Here is a 19203-nt window from a genome sequence, read left to right as displayed (position 1 = left end):
TGGTATACCATTGCTACTAAATGATACTTGGCATCCTAAACCCTGCTTCATAGGTGAGGGAGGGAGAAGAGAACCTATATGTGACCCCATTAGCACTCCAATGGTTCTGATACTGAATAACCTACCATCCTATGGCTGGGGGGAGGGGCGGTTGATACTTATTGTGCAAAATACCTATTAGCCCTCTCACCATTAGCTTCTATGGGAGTGACTAAACTTATTGTCCTTCGGTCATGGAGAGGGTGATTGATGCTATCACTTTTAAATACCTACCTACCCTCCCATCACAGCATACAAATGATGACTAAATATAATTTATGTGTTGATCCGTAAGCATAATAATATAGAACACTAGTATTATATGGTGTATCTACAGACTATCTAGCTCTATAAAATAAATATAAAAAATATATAGAGCTACCAAAAATGTCATCACCTAATAATTAGACTTTTGAAACGTAATTAAATGTTTTAAACAAATAGATAAATAGATAAATAATTACGTAGATATTCATGAAACCCATAACATAATTTGAAAGAAGGATACTATAGTAATGTCATTTTAATATTAAGTGATTTTAGAACTTTTAATTCTTTTAAATCAATATGGATAACTAAATAAATAGATAAATAAATAATTAAATAACTAAATAAATCAGTGATTAAAACAATTAGCTTTACAAAATCATATGCATGTTTTCATTTATACTCAACACATATAAATATATAAATATATGCAAAAATATTTTAATAACATAATCACTTTATCAAAGCTAAAATTTAAGATAATCCATTTCAAAATTAAAATAATAAATCAACTAATAAAGCTACTTCTAAATAAACATAAGCATCTAAACCCCTTCTTGGAATTTTATAAATTACTCAATCAACCATAATTTGTTAAATAACTACTTTAAATCCAACTTTTATGCACAATAAATTTATTTACGATTATAACTGCCTGAAAAAAAAAATTTAGTAAATGGACCACTCATTCTAATGATGTTGTCCATCCCTGCTCTACTGCAAGATTCATCACAAGTCTCATCGAGTGCCAAACATACTCCTAAAAATATTATTTAAATAACACATATATTTTCCAACAATATTGAAGTACACTAAATATTTTAAAACTCACTTTTACTACTTCGGATTCTAAATATTGGACTCTAAAAAAGTATGGCTATATAGTAACGCCAATTGGCCTATTATTGAAAATTTGGGTTTCTCCTAATTATGCTCAATTTTATGAAATTAAGCAATCTGTTAACTTCTATTACCTACTTTGAACCTATATATGATGATTTTTCTTAAGGGAGAGTTTCAACACAGTTTAATTTTTACAACATAAAAAATGGTGAAATATTAAATATTTAACCTTAATTAGCAAACTATATATCAAATGAAAGCATGTAAGACAATGATCAAAGATACTTAGCTTAAACATCCTAATCTTATCATCGATGATCAAAAATCGACCAAAAATTTTGGCCAAACTTCAAATGAATGTATCTCTTAAACGACTTAAAATTTGAAAAAATGGAGGCCATATTTGGGATCATGGGATCCAAAATAAGGTGGATAGGGTACAAGATCAAGCCTGATCCACTGGAGAATGGCGGAATAGTTAGAAAAGGGGGTTCCCCCCGCTATTAGCTTTGTGAACTCAATCTGGGCATGTCCGGTGGCAGCTGACCATGAAACTTGTCCATCAGCATCACCGTGAGGCAAGCTTCCCTCATGGCCAGCATGTGTCGTCAACAAATGGTCGAAAAATGGTCAATTCTAGCCAACCCATGAGAGAGGAAAGAGAGAAAGAAAAAAAAAAGATGCTTTTCATGGTCAAGGAGAGAGAAAAGAAAAAGGACAAGAAAAGAGGGGAGTGGCCACATGACACCCATGGATTGGTGACACATGGCACCCCTTTAGGTAATTTTTTCAAAATTCCTCCACATGATTTTAATAACACTACCTAGTAATTTCAGTCCCATATAAATTCATGCAATTTTACAGACCCATATCTTTTCAACCGTAGGTCTAGTTTAAGTATGTCACTAGTCTATAGACCTATATCAACGAGTACTATCATATGGTACATAAGTAAAAATCAAAATCTAAATGAATAAAAAGTCAATCTTGAGCTTGTCGATTAGTCCGAACCGTACCTTGTTGTACTACTAGTCTATGAACTTGGATTGACGAGTGCTTTGCCATGGTACCTTAGTCAAAGCGAAATTTCCCTTGTAATTTAAAGTCAAATGTGGGATCCACTTTGTCAATCTTGATCAATCTTTGTCAAACTTGATCAAAATTTTAAATTCAGAGCGTTTTATCGAATTAGGTGTTACAAAAGAAGTGACAACTCAACATCTATTTAGTTAAAAGAAAATAAAGTATATAAATATTATAATAAGCATAATTTTCATTATAATAATTTTTTGAAATATTATATTAATAATAGTAATCAAATAAGTATTGTATAAATATAATTATAGATAATTTTGAATTAAATAAACTATTTTGATCAAAGATAAATGAGAGATGAAAATAAAAATGGATAAGTGGTTTAAATTGTTAAGAAAATTGGAAAGGAAATTCAAAATCTGCCTTTAAGTGTGAGAGAGGGAGGGGGGCACAACCACTCATTTAAGGGTAAAACTGTAAATATATAAATAAGTATAAAAGAAAAAGTTAAATGGAAAAAAAATTTGATGGGCACATAAACACTATGTAGGTCCACCTATGCAACCAAACATCCAAATGCCACCATGCATTGATCAGACTTTTCTACACGTTTTCCATGCACTAAGTGCCTGCCATGTGCCCTCCACAAGCCTACATGTTGCCAACCACAATAACCAAGCCAAAAAGCTAATCTACAAAAGTCTATACAACATCATTTGCCACGTGTGCCACATCATCTTCCATGTATGCCACATCATCTACAACATCAACAAAGAAATGGCAAATTGCCTTTATATTTTATAGTTTTGCAAGTTTGCTTTAGAACTTTTGGTAATTGTAGTTTGGCCTAAAACTTTTAGAAATTGCAATTTCACTTTAAATTTTCTAAGATTCATATTTGATCCTTAAGGAGTCAAATCCAACATTTTCGACTGCTGTGAAAGCATATATGAACTTCATTTGCCAAATTTAGCTCTGATTTTTTTATCAAGCCATTGGAAAGTAAGATGTTAATGAAGGAATCATCATATGGAGTTATGATCAAGCTTATTATAACAAACTGAACACTTTAGAAACCTTTGATGGAAGATCATTCGCTTGGACAGCTTTAAGAATTCATCGACAGGGAACGCTTTGGCTCATTCTTTCCAACCTTATCTGATTCATGTACGAGTGCCCATTGCATTCAGTCAAAGGTTACGCACATTATCATATAATGACCGGTGAACCTCCAGACTTGACCAGTTCTTTAAACTGATATCGTTCCACTCCTTAAAGAATAAATAGTCAAAAAAGAATTAGGAGATGATATTGCAATATGGACCACTCAACAATGTCTCCTTAATTGTAAGGATTTGTTTAACCCCTTGGATGCCAAAGGATAAAACTTCAATCTCATTAAAGAAGTAGAATGGAAGAAGTTAAATTGGAAAATAATTGGTTATATTTTAGAGAGAATCAATCACAATGTCTTCCATCATATTTTCTGGGACACATATGCCCTTTAAAAAAGTTGGAGGACATATACCATGCCAAAACTGATCTAAATAAAACCTTGTTGATGAGGCAATTAGTGAATTTAAAGTTAAAGAGTGAAACTTGTATAGTTAAGCACACCAGTAAATTCTGAAGTTTGGTAAACCATTTGCAGTGGAGTTACATTCAGTGGATGAGGAACAAGCACTTTTACTTCTTAGCTTTTTTCTATATAGTTGGGAAATGCTAGTAGTCTCTTTCAATAATTTGGCCCCAAATGGAAAACTTATTATAGCTATAGTAACAAATGATTTATCCAATGAGGATGCTAGAAGAAAGGACAAAGGTTATAATAGAAAAATAAGGAAGACAATAAGAAAGGAGTTGAAATAAGGTGAAAGCCAGAAACTAGAGCAAAGATAAATTAATAGATGGAAGGATGCTAACATGTAAGAGGGATTGTTGTTTCTAAAGGGGTCGCTTAAATTACTATAGGAAGATGTTGCAAGAGCAATGATAGAAAAGTAATCAGTCGAAAAAGGTGAAGAGAAACAAATCACCAGTAAAGGAGAAGTGGCATACGGTCCCATCCATTGAGAGACATGTCTTCACATTTTAAGCCAAGATGTCAAGTGGATAGTTAATAACGCAACATCTTATCATGTCACGTTACAAATAGATTTTTCAAAATATACAAAGCTGAAGACTTTGGTACAATGAAGATGGAAATGCAAGTTTCATAAAGATTGTTGGAACTAGTGATATTCGACTAAAAACCAATGCTGGCTATATGATTACTTTGAAAAATGTTAGTAATGTTTCCTTTCAACTTAATCTGCTCTCAAGAATAGCTTTGGCAGGAAAAGCTATAACAACCACTTTAGCAATGATACATGGAAAATGACTAAAGGTACCACATTTATCACTCGAGGATTTATTTATGGAACACTTTATGAAAACTTATATGAAGATTTGTGCAAAAAATTTCTACATTACATAAAGTGAGGTGTCTCAAAATCTATGGCTCTAGAGACTCAGACATATAAGTAAGAAAGGATTATTTACCTTGATAAAAAGAAGTTAACCACTATTTCCAATGATGCTATGCTAGATCCTTACAAGTTCTTTTTACCAAAGAAGTCCCGTTCTGATGGCCCGACGAGTCATCTACTTAAAATGATCCATTTTTTATATGATAAGCAACATAGAATCTAATTTAAGTCTTCTTCAACAAGGTGATTAGAGTTGGTCAATCTGGTTCACTTTGATGTTTGTGGTCTCTTAAGGTTGAGTCACTAGATGGCAATATATATTTTTGACCTTTATTGATGATGTTTTTCAACAGGTGTGTGTTTATTTCTTAAAAATAAAGGCTCAAGTTTTAGACCACTTCAAACAATTCCATGCCATGGTAGATCGTAAAACAAGAAAAAAGTTGAAATGCCTCTATTAAGACAATGGAGGGTAGTGTACATCTAGAGAGTTCAATGTCTACTGCAGAAAGTATTAGATATGAGAAAACAATCACTCACACCCATATCATAATAGAGTAGCCAAAAGAATGAACATGATAATCATGGAAAAAGTCTAAAGCATGATCAGTATGGCTAAGCTGCCAAAGCCATTCTAGGGAGAAGCTATTCGTGTTGTCTTCTAATTAATCAACAGATCACCATTAGTACCATTGAATTTTGAAATTCCTAAGAAAGTGAGATCAATAAGAATCCTTCCTACTATCATTTAAGAGAATTTAAATATTTAGCTTTTCTACATATATCCAAAGAGTTAAGCCAGAAGCTCAACACAAGAACTACTCTGTGCATCTTTATAGGATATGAAGATGAAAAACTCAAATACAGGCTATGAGACTATTATGAAAATACTTGCAAGCACATAAATCAAGTAATATAATGGTTTTGAGTACGCCAATTTGTTGAATCCAAGTGAATAATTAAATTAAAAGTTAGATATTAATATTAATTTAAATATAAAAATTTCAATTAAAAGTAAATGATAATTAAACTATTTCATCGAAACTAAATAGTGAAATTAAAAGAAAACACAATAAATTTAGGTCAAGTGCCAATGATAATTCAACAAGGACTAGGACTTCACCACTAATTATTTGTGTTTAATACATAACATATAAAATATTTAAAAGATGAGTTCACCATGCTTAGTCAAAAGTTGTTTATACACACTTGAGATAATTATTACAGAAGGCCATTAGTTGTTTTCACACACTATTTAACCTAATTAAGATCTAAATATCATACAATATAATTAAGTACAAGATTAAGGTTCTAACATGGCATGAGAATTCAATGTGTTTTTACGTTTTTTATATACACATTTAATTCATCAAAGTTACTATAATTTAATCATGCTTTCACACTATTTAATCAATTATTCAAGGGGTTAAGAATAAAGTATTAAGCATATTGATGAAGTATAAGCTTTATTAAAGAATATAAATGAAATCCCAAATATAATATTAAACCTTCAAATTAGGGCTATTATGAAGTTTAGTTCATAACTGTAAAGTGGAAAATAAAGAAATTTGGTAAAGACATAAATAACAAACAACTAATGAAAAAAATTGAGCAAACTATTGTATAGAATTTGGCCTTGGATCTCCAGCAAACCCATGACAATGCTTGTTTCAACTCCCCCTACACTTGCTGCAATTTATGCCTTGAAAAGCTTAGTAAAAAGGAGCTTTAATGACAAGAGAAACCAACTCCTACTTTTTCAAGCCTTAACTGCCACCTTCACCTCCAAACTCTCCTAAACTCCTTTGACATCTCATAAAACAAAATTTGTAATGGATGGTTTTTTTGGTTAACCATGGAAGGTCCTTTTATAGTATGGAAATCAATTATATTTAAGCTAGCAACAATAAAAGTGGCTATATGAAAGCTTTTAATCTTCGGAAAAGGGGGCCAGAATTTAATGGTGATTAAATGTTCAAACTTATTAGATTTGAAACTGGTTCTCTAGGTGGGCAATTTTCTTTTTAAAAAATTAAAGTTTGGTATCTAAACATGCACTAACCAAATTTTATGTTGAAAAAGGACTTGTTTTAAAAGGTCATGCAAGTTGGTAAACAACTTTCATCTAAACTTGATCCCCACATAAATTAGTCCACATGCAACCTCTAAAGTTGAAGAAACACCCTTTAATCCCTTAACCTTGTCTTTGGAACACCTTTTGGAACCTTAAATCTGTTTATTTTTCTCTAATTCCACTAGCAAGAGTTAGGTATATGTTTTAACTTTTCAAGCATATATGATAATAAGCATTGGGATATGTGGAAGACATTTAAAATTCAGTTTCTCCATGGATCTGAGAATCTGCCAAAATGCACATTTTCTCTGGTTTCAAATTAAAACCGGTTCTTGTTTGGTAATCCTATTGCAATGAAATTTCATAGAGATGATGATTAACTAACAAAAATTCTCCAACTAGAATCATCTCAAAATTCCATCTTGAACTTTAGATGTGACCAAAATGGTACCAACTATGTAGATTTCAGTACTTTCAAGAATGATCCTGAGAATCTTCAATTAGGTATTTTGTTTGAATTTTCATTGTAGTTCTAAAACACTTTTTTTTTTCAACTTGTATTCTTCAACTATACTTTCTTTTACCTACAAATAAGAAAATACACAAATTATGTGGATTTCCTATCAACTAAGTATAAACTACGCAAATAATAAGCTATAATAAAAGCATAAATTTAGGTATAATTTATGCCTAATAAATACCCTCAAACTTAAGATTTTCTAGTCTCTAACAAAGAAGGACTTATAACATTTTAAAACATATCAGTAATATGATAGGGTTGCCTCAATGATTGAATAATTTACTAGTTTAAAGACAACTTCTATGTAATTATGCAACTTAAAATCTAAATTTCCGCTCAAAATAAATATTGCTTCAAAGTGCAAATGTGAACAATCAATTTTAGTATTCAATACCATGCACTTGAATAAATCTACACTAACTAATGATTGGAAATATAGCATGAGCTACTATAAGCTTGCAATCATTTATTACTTTTTACGAAGGTACGTTAAATGCATTATTTTAAATCAATAGGACTTTATAATGTTTGTGCTATAAAAGCTAAAGGGTATTGGCCAAAAAATGAAGAGGAAGTTAAATTCAAATATCAATGAATATAATGCTTACTAAATTCGAATATCAATGAATATAATTCTTACTAATTTGTTTTTTAACCTAATACTTCCTTTTCTTCTTTCTATCCTTCAAACTTCACATTACCTTTCATTCTAGCCTTTTTTCTTATTTATTTGCACTTTTTTTCCCCATAACTATCTTTTCAATTTTTTTCTTCTGCAAAACATTATTAACTCTCTCTCTCTCTCTCTCCCCCCCCCCCCTCTATTTTTTTTTTAGGCATCTATGCTTACACTTGATTCTCTTCTTTCATCACCTAGAAACAAAACACAAACTAATTAGGAATAATCTAAAAGAAAAAAGAATAAACTAAAAGAAACAAATAAAGGATCAAGAAACCTAGAATGTCTCCTAAGAGTGCTTGGTTATAGTCTTTCACTTGACTTTCTTTTAAATATATGGATCATTGATGTAGAGAAATTTTTTTGTTGCTTTTCATTTAAAGTAAGGCTTCAATCTTTGACCATTAACTTTAAAAGTCCCATTGTGTGGATGAGTGAGTTTCACAACTCCACTTTGAAATATTTGAGTAATGGTGTAAGGTCCATTCCACTCTGATTTAAGCTTCCAGAGAAAGAGCTTTAACCTGTACTTATAAGAGACTACCTGCTACCTTGCTTGAAAATCCTTCTTCACAAGCTTCATGCCATCTCTTGGTTTTCTTTTTATACACTTAGGCATTTTCGTAATCCTCAAGCAAAAACTCATATTCATCTAATTACATTAACCTTTTCTTACTAGCAGCTTCACCATCAAAATTAAGGAACTTTGTTGCTCAATAAGCCTTGTGCTCAAATTCCACAGGGAGGTGACATGTTTTCCAAAAACCAACCTATAGGGTGACATTTTGATTGGTGTTTTGTTTGCAATTCTCTAAGCCTATAGTGCATCATCTGGCTTTGATGTCCAATCTTGTTTTGAAACATTGATGGTCTTTTCTAAAATCTTCTTAAGTTCCTTGATAGAAATTTCAACTTTCCCATTAGTTTATGGGTGGTAAGGAGTAGCAATTTTATTTGTAACACCACATTTAGTAAAGAAGGAATGAAATTGTTTATTACAAAAATGGTGGCCACCATTACTAATGATTGCCCGAGGTGTACCAGATCTAGTAAAATATTTTTCTTCAAAAATTTAAAAACCTCCCATGCATTATTAGCTGGTAAAGCATATGCTTCCACCACTTTGAAACATAACCTACAACAACTAGGATATACCTATTATCAAAAGAAGATGGAAAAGGTACCATAAAGTCAATCTCCTATACCTTAAAAATTTCTACATCAATGATATTCTTCAAGGGCATCTTATCTCTCTTTGACATGTTTCTGGCCTTTTGGCACACGTCATATTCTAGTACAAAGTGATAAACATCTTTAAACATGACAATGGAAATCTCATTATAAAACCTTAGCTACTATTTTACTTGTTCTAAAATGACCCTGATACTCACTAACACAGTAACTCTTTTTTATGAACTTAGTTTCTTATAACGGAACACATCTTCTAACAATCCTATCTGCATGTGTCTTATACAAGTTATGTTCATCCCAAAAGTAAGTTCTAATGTCCTTTAAAAATCTATTTTGCTTATAGGGTTTGTCTAAGGTAAGAGGCATAATATTACAAACTAAGTAATTAACTATGTCTGCATACCATGGCTCCTTTCCTACCCTATCAACCCAAAATACTCTCTCATTAGGAAAGCCATTTCATATTTCCAACTCATCACGTCCTTTGATTCATTCAATTTGAACCTAGAAAAGTGGTTAGCAATTAAGTTCTTTACTCCCCTTTTATCTAAAATTTTTACATCAAATTCTTGGAGTAATACCTAATCAATCTAGGTTTTGCATCTTTCTTAGCCATTAAGTTCTTTATTGCACTATCATCAATATAAAAAATTGTCCTAACAAATATGCCCTAAATTTGTTGAATACATAAACAATGGACAGCATCTTCTTTTCAATAATGGCATAATTCAATTGTGCATCATTGAGTGTCTTTGAAGCATAATGAATTGCATACATCTTACCTTTCTTCTTTTAACCAAGAAAACACCTATTGCATAATCACTTGAATTATACATGATAACAAAAGGTAAAGAAAAATTAGGAGCATAAATGGTAGGAGCTGAAATTATTTTATCTTTCAAAATGTTAAATGCAGTAAACAATCATCATCAAACAAGAAAGGGAGATCTTCATTCAACAAATTACATAAACGCTTAAAGCTTTTAGAAAAATCCTTAATGAATCTTCTATTGAAACCCACATGCCCTAAGAAATTCCTAACTCCTTTAACTAATGTAGCGGGTGGCAACTTCTTTATTACTTCTACTTTAGCCTTGTCAACTTTAACGCCATTGCTTGATACTCTATGACCAAGTACAACTCCCTCCTGAACCATAAAATGACATTTTTTTTTCCAATTTAAGACTAAGTTAGTTTCTCACATCTAAGAAGGATTTTCTCCAAATTATACAAACATGCAACAAAAAAATCACCAAAAAGAGATAAATTATCCATGAAAATCTCAATGATATCTTCTACCATGTCACTAAAGATAGCCATCATACACCTTTGGAAGGTGGCAGGTGCATTATACAATCCAAATGGTATCCTCCTATATGTGAATGCATCGTATGGATAAATAAATATGATCTTTTCTTCCTCCTCTAGGGCTATGACTGTTTGATTGTATCCATTATATCTATCACCTTGTCCTGATCTTCTCACAGAGGCTCCCATTACTTTCCAATATATCAAATCATATCTTCACAGTTCTCCTACCAAAATCCTTGATAGATCATGATTCTCTTTCTTCAAATTTTCATTTGTTAATGAGAATCTTGGAGTAGTCTCTATAATACTACAACTTAGGAGCACAACACTTTAACTTCTTGACCTTTGGCCAACATCTTGAATGATAAATGCAATGGAATCATATCTAGAAACTTCATTGGCTCTTTAAGCCAACAATTTTTTATCATGGGGGATCAACAAATTTTTGGCAATAATTATCATCATTTCATCACTACATGTAATAGAGTCATGAACTGTGATTAGGCGAGATGAAGAATCAAAAGAAGAGCACCAACTACTAGGTTTTATCCCAGCATGTTTAAAACGAGATAGGTTTAAGTCTAGCAACTTACTCATGAGGAAGACAAACTCATATGCTAATTAAGTAAAGCAAGAATATTATACTGAATATACTTAGATAGTCTCATGAAGACAAGCATCTTTATAGAGAAGGGCATAAAAATCTCATGTTTCGATAATAAAAAAATTTTCAACCCCAAGGTAACATGTCTTATCATGATCATGGTTGAGATTTTCTGGTTCTCAAAACAAGATCAAAGGTCTTTAGATATCAAAAATGTGAGGATGAAATTTTCTAGTTCTCAAGACAAGATCACGCACCTTCAGATTTCAAAAGTGAGGCTAAAATTTCCTAGTTCTCAATATAAGAGCATCAATAAATGTCTTCAGCTTTCAATAATTTTAAAAAAGTAGGTATGAAGTAATCTGACAATGTGGACTTTAATGGTTTGCATGCTATCTTTCTCATCCTCAGGTATTACAATAATATCTTTCAGAGCATTTTAGAATATTAACAAGGGAAGTCTTTCTTAAATCCTTACTTTGTTTAAGTTTATCTACATTTCTTTGTTGTTTGTACAAGTTCTTACTTTTGCACTATTTACAATTAGCTTTTTCACCCTAATCTTGGATGCTTAATCATGAAACTAAAAACCAATTTGAATATTGAGGACAATGTTCATCTTAAGTTTAGGGGTATTTATTTTGAAGCCTTTGAATGAGTGCCACCATCTCATATTGAACCATTTCATATTGATCCCACCTTCTCTTGTTAAACAAAATTTCGCTTACAAACTTAGCATAAGTAAGCATAGTTTCTAAAGCATCAATTAAAGACATGTTTATATGTAATTTCTTAAAAACATCCAAAAATCTATTAAATTGCCTATGTAATTTAGCATTCTTAAGTCTATTTAGAAAAGAAAGAAAAGGTAGGGTCTTGTATTCTTGATTCTTCAAAAGTTGTTCACTTGAATCACCTTCAGCCTTGGCATTGTTGGGATTAGTTTGGCTTACCTTAGGTTCCCTTTGATGGGTAGGAGCATACTTCCCATATTGGGCATTAGTTCAAATGATGGAAGCATCCATTATGTGTGAATCGATCTTTGTATGCTTTTTGTAGCTCTCAACCTCATTATTATTTTCAAGATCAGTTACTTAAGTTTCTTTGGGTCCGCACACTTATTTTCTACAATTTCTTAATGAAGAGAAATATGACCAACAGTCATTTGAACGTAGCTTGTACTTGCTCATTTGGATTCTTTTCCATTTGACATGGCAAAATGCCTTGGAATCTTTGAAATTGCATAGTAAGTTGCTCAACTTATGCTTCCAGCCTTTTGATAGCTACATTTGTATTTAAGAGACCAAGCTTTATCTTTTGTATAAAAGAAGTATGAGAATTCATCATGTTATTTTGACAAGCTATCATATTAGCTATTGCTTCTTCTAATTTGGATAGTCTAGTATCATATTGCTAAAACTGAGAATTAAAATGAAAAAAAAAATAGAAGGAGTATTAGAAGGTGGTGGTGGGTTATTGTAATTTTGTCATTGAAATTATGGTCCTTAATAGCCTTCTTTCCTTACTTTATTCCCTTGCTAACCTAACATTTTGTTACTATTACTCCATGAGAAATTTGGGTGAATTCTCCATTCAGGATTGTATGCGTTTGAATAAAGGTTGTTTTGTTGCTTCCGTTGGGCATTACCTACAAAATTACACTCATCACTAGCAAAAGGATTTCCATGGTTACAATAATTACTTATATGATCATTCCCAACAAGCAAATTACAATATAAAGAACTAGAAGAAAAAAAACTAGATAGAGTTAACCCCTTAATTTCCAAACTTGTTTCCCATGATCTTTGTAACTTTATTTGCTATTTGATTACTTAAAAAGTCCATGTCAACTTCCTCCATATCCTAGCATCTTTCGGTCTCCCATGGTGCCTTCTTTCACTTAGATATTAGCATGTGTTAATGGCCATGTCCTCAATGATATTGTATGCCTCCTTTTGCTTTTTTCTTAGTACAGCAATTGCATTAACCATTTACTTACTTCCGTAATCAAGTCAAAGGTTTGGATCTAAACCCAAAAGGGTGAATCCATATTAGGATATCTCCCAAGTAGATCTTTAAAATACTCTAAAGGCTCATACAACATTTCTTGGTCCTATTAATAGAAATTTTTGATGTCACTCTTAATCTTATCTGTTTTTGCTGGTGGAAAAAAGGTTTTAGGAATTTCTTCTCCATCTTAGCTTATATAGTTATAGTACTTGCAGGAAAAAAAAGAAGTCAAGCTTTTCCTTGTTCGTTAACATCCAAAGAAAAAGTCTTAACTTTAGCGCATCATCAGCTATGCCATGATATTTAAACATATTATAAATTTTTAAGAGTTGAGATATATGTAAATTAGGATCTTTAGAAGGTAAACCATTAAACAGAATCCTATTTAACATTGTCATAGTAGTATTCTTTATCTCAAAATTTTGGGCTTGGATAGGAGCCTTTCTAATGAATGACAAGCCACCAATACTTTTATGCAAGGCATATACACAAATAGGACGATAATCATCTCCTTGATTATCAATTGCTTCACTCTATTTGCTTTTGTATTCTTCTCAAAGTTTTCTCTATTTTGAGGTTCAATGGAATCAACCTAGAGTCTTTCTTATGCATAAACTATAGCTTAGGCACCGTAAGTCTATGTTTTAGTACCGATCAAAAAACAATTAATTACATTCATAAGGTAAACACAATAATTTTAGGAACTCAAACAACTCAAAACCAAATATGAAGTAAGAAAAATTGAAATGTAAAAACTTAAAACAAACCTATTTTACACAAAATACAAACACAAAGCAAAATAAGTATAAAAAAGAATTACATAAAACAAACTAGGTTGGTTTTGTTATGCATTCTAGAACCAAAGTTAGAAGTCAGTTAATCAATTAGGCTACAAAATTTAAATTCCAACACGCACACTAAACCCAAACCTAAAAAACTATAATAATAATAATAAAAAATAAATAAATAAACAATAAAAACAATGTTCAATTGACACTAAATTTAACTTGAATTAATAATAATCAATTATTCCCCAGAAACAGCACCAAAAACTTGTCGTAAAAATATTTACAAGTACACAAATCAAGTAATATATACAATAGTTTTGAGCCAAGTGGATTGTCATACCCAAGGAAATAATTGCATTAATTAAACTAAGTTAGATATTAATATTAAATTAAACACCCAAATTTCAATTAAAAATAAACAATAACTAAACTAATTTATATAAACTAAATAATGAAATTAAAAGAAAACGTAATAAATTTAGGTCAAATACCAATGATGAGGCAACAAGGACTAGGACTTCACCACTAATTATTTGAGTTTAATACATAACATGTAAGGGATTTAAGAGATAAGTTCACCATGCTTAATCAAAAGTTGTTTTCACATGCTTAAGATAATTAGTACACAAGGTAATTAGTTGTTTTCACACATTAATTAAACCTAATTGAAGTTATAAAGGTCATGCAATATCATTATGCACAAGATTAAGTTTCTAACATGGCTTGAAAATTCAATTTGTTTCAAAAGTGATATAAACATGTAATTCATCAAAGGACTATAATTTAATCATGCTTTCATTCTATTTCAACTTACTCAAGTCAATTAACCAAAGAGTAAAGAATAAGGTATGAAACATAGTGATGAATTATAAGCTTTATTAAGGAACATAAATAAAATCCCAAATATAATATTGAATCCTCAAATTAGGGCTACAACATAACCGTAGTTATGAAGACATAATTAACAAACAATCAAAGAAAAGAATTAAGCAAACTATTGCATATGATTTAGCCTTGGAACTCCACCAAACCCATGCAATACTTATTTAAACTCCTTCTTTGCTTACTACAATTTGTGCCACCAAAAGCTTGAAGAGGCGCTTTAATGATAAGAGAAATCAACTCCTAACTTCTCAAGTCTTTGCTGCCACCTTCACATCCAAACTTTCCCAAACTCCTTTCAAAATTTATAAAGGAAAATCTCTAAGTAATGGATGAATTTTTTGGCTAACCATGGCAATTCCTCTTAGAGTATGGGAATCAATGATATTTAAACTTGCAACTTGGCTCAAGTGGCTATGTGAAAGCATTTAATCTTTGGACAAGTGGGCAAGAATTTAGTGGCAATTACATGTGCAAACGTATTGGATTTGAAATTGGTTCTCTAGGTGGGCAATATTCTTTTTTAAAATCAAAGTTTGCTATCTACACATATGCTGACCAAATTTTATCTGGAAAAAGGACTTGTTTAATAAGTCTTGCAAGTAGCTAAACAATTTTCATCTAAAACTTGGTCCCCACATAAATTAGTCCATATGCAGCCCCTAAAATGGGGGAAAAAAAAAACCATTAATCCCATTAGCCTATCTTTAGAAAACCTTTTGGAACCCTAAATTTGCTTCTTTTGCTCAATTCTACTTGCAACAGTTATATGTCTAATCTTTTCAAGTATATATTATAATAAGCATTAGGACATGTGGAAGGCATTCAAAATCAATCTCTCTACAGGATTGAAAATCTACCTAACTGCACATTTTCTCTAGCTTCAAATTACAGCTGGTACTGATTGGCTAATTATACTATAAGGAAATTTTACATAGATGATCCTTGATGAATAAGAAAGTTTTCCAAGAAAAATCACCTCAAAATTCCATCTAAAACTTGATGTATGATAAAAAATTAAAAAAAAAAGTTCAATTGCATAGATTTCAGTACCTTTCTATAATGACCTTAAGAATATTTAATAGGGTCTTTTGTTAAAATCATCATTTTAGTTCTAGAACACATATTTTCAACATGTTTTATTTAAATATGCTTTCTTTTACCTATGAATAAAAATATACACAAATTATGTGGACTCCCTATCAGCTAATTACAAACTATACATATAATAAGCTATATATATAGGTATAGTTTATGCCTAATAGAAATTCAAGTGGAAAAGAAAGTTATAAGAAGTAGGGATATGGTATTCCATAAAAGTTAGACAATAAAAGACATTAAAAAGCCTATAAGGTCTTTTAATTTTAGTTTTAGTGCTTATGATATTGTTCCTAATCTAGCATCAACACAAACCACCACAAATGGCATTAAGGTGCATGAAGAATTGCTAGAAGCATAATAGGAGAAACAAGAGGTGTTGAGAAAAAGGAGACTCAATCCTCTCCACCAAAAGCTATAAGACCATCATGGTGATCAGATCTCATACACCTCCTGAAACTAATAATCTATAGGCCTAGATACTTAAGTGATACGAACCTAGGACGACCTGCTCCTAAACCCGCATTATATTAGCCCGGATCTTTAATTAAGTTCAAGTTCTAATGGAATGAACCTCAACCCCTAACCAACCTGTGGTTAGAAACCTTGGTATAATGTAGACGCCACAATAGGGGATGGAAAACCTATTGATAAGTCAAGCTAAAACAACCAATTCTCTAATGGTGTTTTAGGTGTTCTCAAAGAACAAAGAGATAATTAATCTCACAAATATTTTCTTAATCAAATCAAAGTTGTAAGTTATCTTATTAATGAAAAATAAGCCTTTAAATAGGCTTTGAAAGAAACAAAAATAAACCCTAAAAACCCTAGGAAAAACCGGCCACTCAATGAAGAATTCTACCTTGGCCGAAACTTTCCTTTTCCTAATCTAATTTGGATTAATTAATTCCTTTATTTTGAATTAGGAATTAATTAATTTACAAAGAAAATAATAAAATAATAACTTTCCTAATCTTATTTGTCCAGAAAATAAATAAATAGAAACTAAAAATAATGGTAGTTTCCTAAAACAAAAAGTAGAATAAAATTAGAAAACTAAAATACTAGCTTTTTGACTACATTGACTTTGACCAATTCTTTGACCCAAGTGAGCTCCAAATCAGCTTCAATATGCTTTGTAGGATGCCAAATAAGCTTATTGTGAAGTTCCTCACGTTGCCCTTGCTTGGAAGTAAGAGAAAAGGCTAATACAGTAAAATACAGTAAAGCCCGCGAAGAATACAGCAAATTCGGCCAAATTGTTGAAGCTGTCCGTACAAGCCCTTTTTTTGATTGCATTTGAGGCTGATTTAACTTGATTCCATGACCTCTTTGGCATATGTATTGAACCCATAAAGCATTGGAACCATTTCATGCTTCCCGGACTCCAAAAATGTACCAAAACCGTCACCCGGGTCCGTATCGGCTTCCACCACTTGGATGCTTAGAATAGGCTTTGTATCTTCAAGTATGGACAAGCTCTGTTGAGATTGATTACCCCCTGTATAAATACTCCCAGGTTGTCCTTAAATCTCTTAATTTGAGCTCTTGTGATTGGCCTAGTCTTCATCCGTGTCGAGTTAGCACCCCAGCGGGTTATCGGTTGAGTGGGCTCGGGCGGAATCACATCATTAAGTGTGGCGATATTCCATCAATGTAAAATCTCGACCTAAGAAAATGTCTTGAGTTTGAAATTTTGATCAGGTTTGACAAAGGTTGATCAAGATTGACCAAGTAGGTCTCTTTTATGTTGATCAAGGTATCATGGAAAGTACTCGTTGATAAGAGTTCGTAGACTAGTAGTATGCCAAAATTGGATCTAAGAATAGAAAGTTATAGTCAAAACAAGATGCGGTCAGAACCATCGGTGACACCAGAGTTGACTTTTTATCTATGTAGATTTTAATATTGACAAGATGCGGTCATGTGCTATGTGATAATGCTCATCAATAGTGTCTATAGACTGGTGGCATGGATAATTTAGACCTACGGTTAAAAAGTTACAGGTCTATAAAGCCGTGTCTATTTATTTCGGGGCTAACTATAATAGGTAGTGGAATATAAAAGGATCTCTTATATGTGCCTTATGTCACCAATCAAAAAGTGCCACATGTTAGACCAAGGAGGTTCCATGTGTCACAATCAGGTAGTGACATGTGTCACCTCATAAAAATATATATATTCTTTTGTTTCCTTTTCATTTTTCTATTTATTTTCTTTCTTTCTCTCTCTCCTTTTCTCTCTCACGTGCATGAATAAAAAGGAAAAAAAAATTCCCCTTTCTCTCTGTCTCCCCTTTTCTTCGTTCCCGTTGGCATCACTCCCTCTCTTTCCCTCCTCCTTATGTCGTAGTGGCTTCTCATGGAGAATCGCTGCACCGCCACCTCCAGCGGATAACTCATCATGCTAACAACATGATAACTCTTTCCACTCACTGGAACAGCTAGGGACACATCAAAAAATGGCCATGAAAGCTGGCAGCGAGCTCCATGTCCACCGGCCGAATTTTGTCCATTTTCGACCAAATTTTGTCTTTATCCCCCTAATTCGAGCAACCCAAAGCTAATGGTAACCTCTGTTTGCCTCAATTCGAGCTTATTTGTGATGTACGAAGAGGGTGAGCTTAGCAGTTGCTTTCAACATAAATTTTGGCCACTACCAATGACATTGGGTTCAATGAAGGTTAGTTTCATGTTCCTCATCCTTTTAACTTTCTATTGGTACCCTATTTATGAATTTCAGTGGTGTATTTGGAAAATTACCATTTTTGAGTGAATTATTGTATTTAGTGTGAAAATTAGGTGAAATTGAATATATAAATATATTTAGATGTATATGTGCATATATATTTGCAATTGCATATATTTTGCATATATATACGTATACACGTGTATGAGAAAATGTATATATCCATATATATTGTGAGTGTATGAATATATACATATATATGTATATATATTTGTTTAAATATATATTTTCTGAATGCTTTTGTATACACATATGAATATACACACACACACATATATATATATATATATATGTATATGTATATACATATACATAGATACATATATATATATATATATGTATGTATATATATGTGAATATCTATACTTGTTAAAAATATGCTTATTAAAGGTTTGTATTCATATATTTGAATGCATATATATATATATATATGTGAATGTATGTATCAATATCTATACATGAATATATTTGTGTGTGTACATATATATGCATATGTATATATATATATATATGCATGTGTATATATATATATACATATATGCATGTGTATATATATACATATATGAATGTGCACATACTTGCCCAAAAAAAAAAAAAAAGTTGTACATATATTTATTTGTGTGTGAATATCTATGTGTGAGTAATT

Source organism: Ziziphus jujuba, chromosome 4, assembly GCF_031755915.1.
Source record: "Ziziphus jujuba cultivar Dongzao chromosome 4, ASM3175591v1".
NCBI classification, from domain to species: Eukaryota; Viridiplantae; Streptophyta; class Magnoliopsida; order Rosales; family Rhamnaceae; genus Ziziphus; species Ziziphus jujuba.
The sequence above is the reverse complement of the archived record's forward strand: the minus strand, read 5'-3'. Positions refer to the sequence as shown.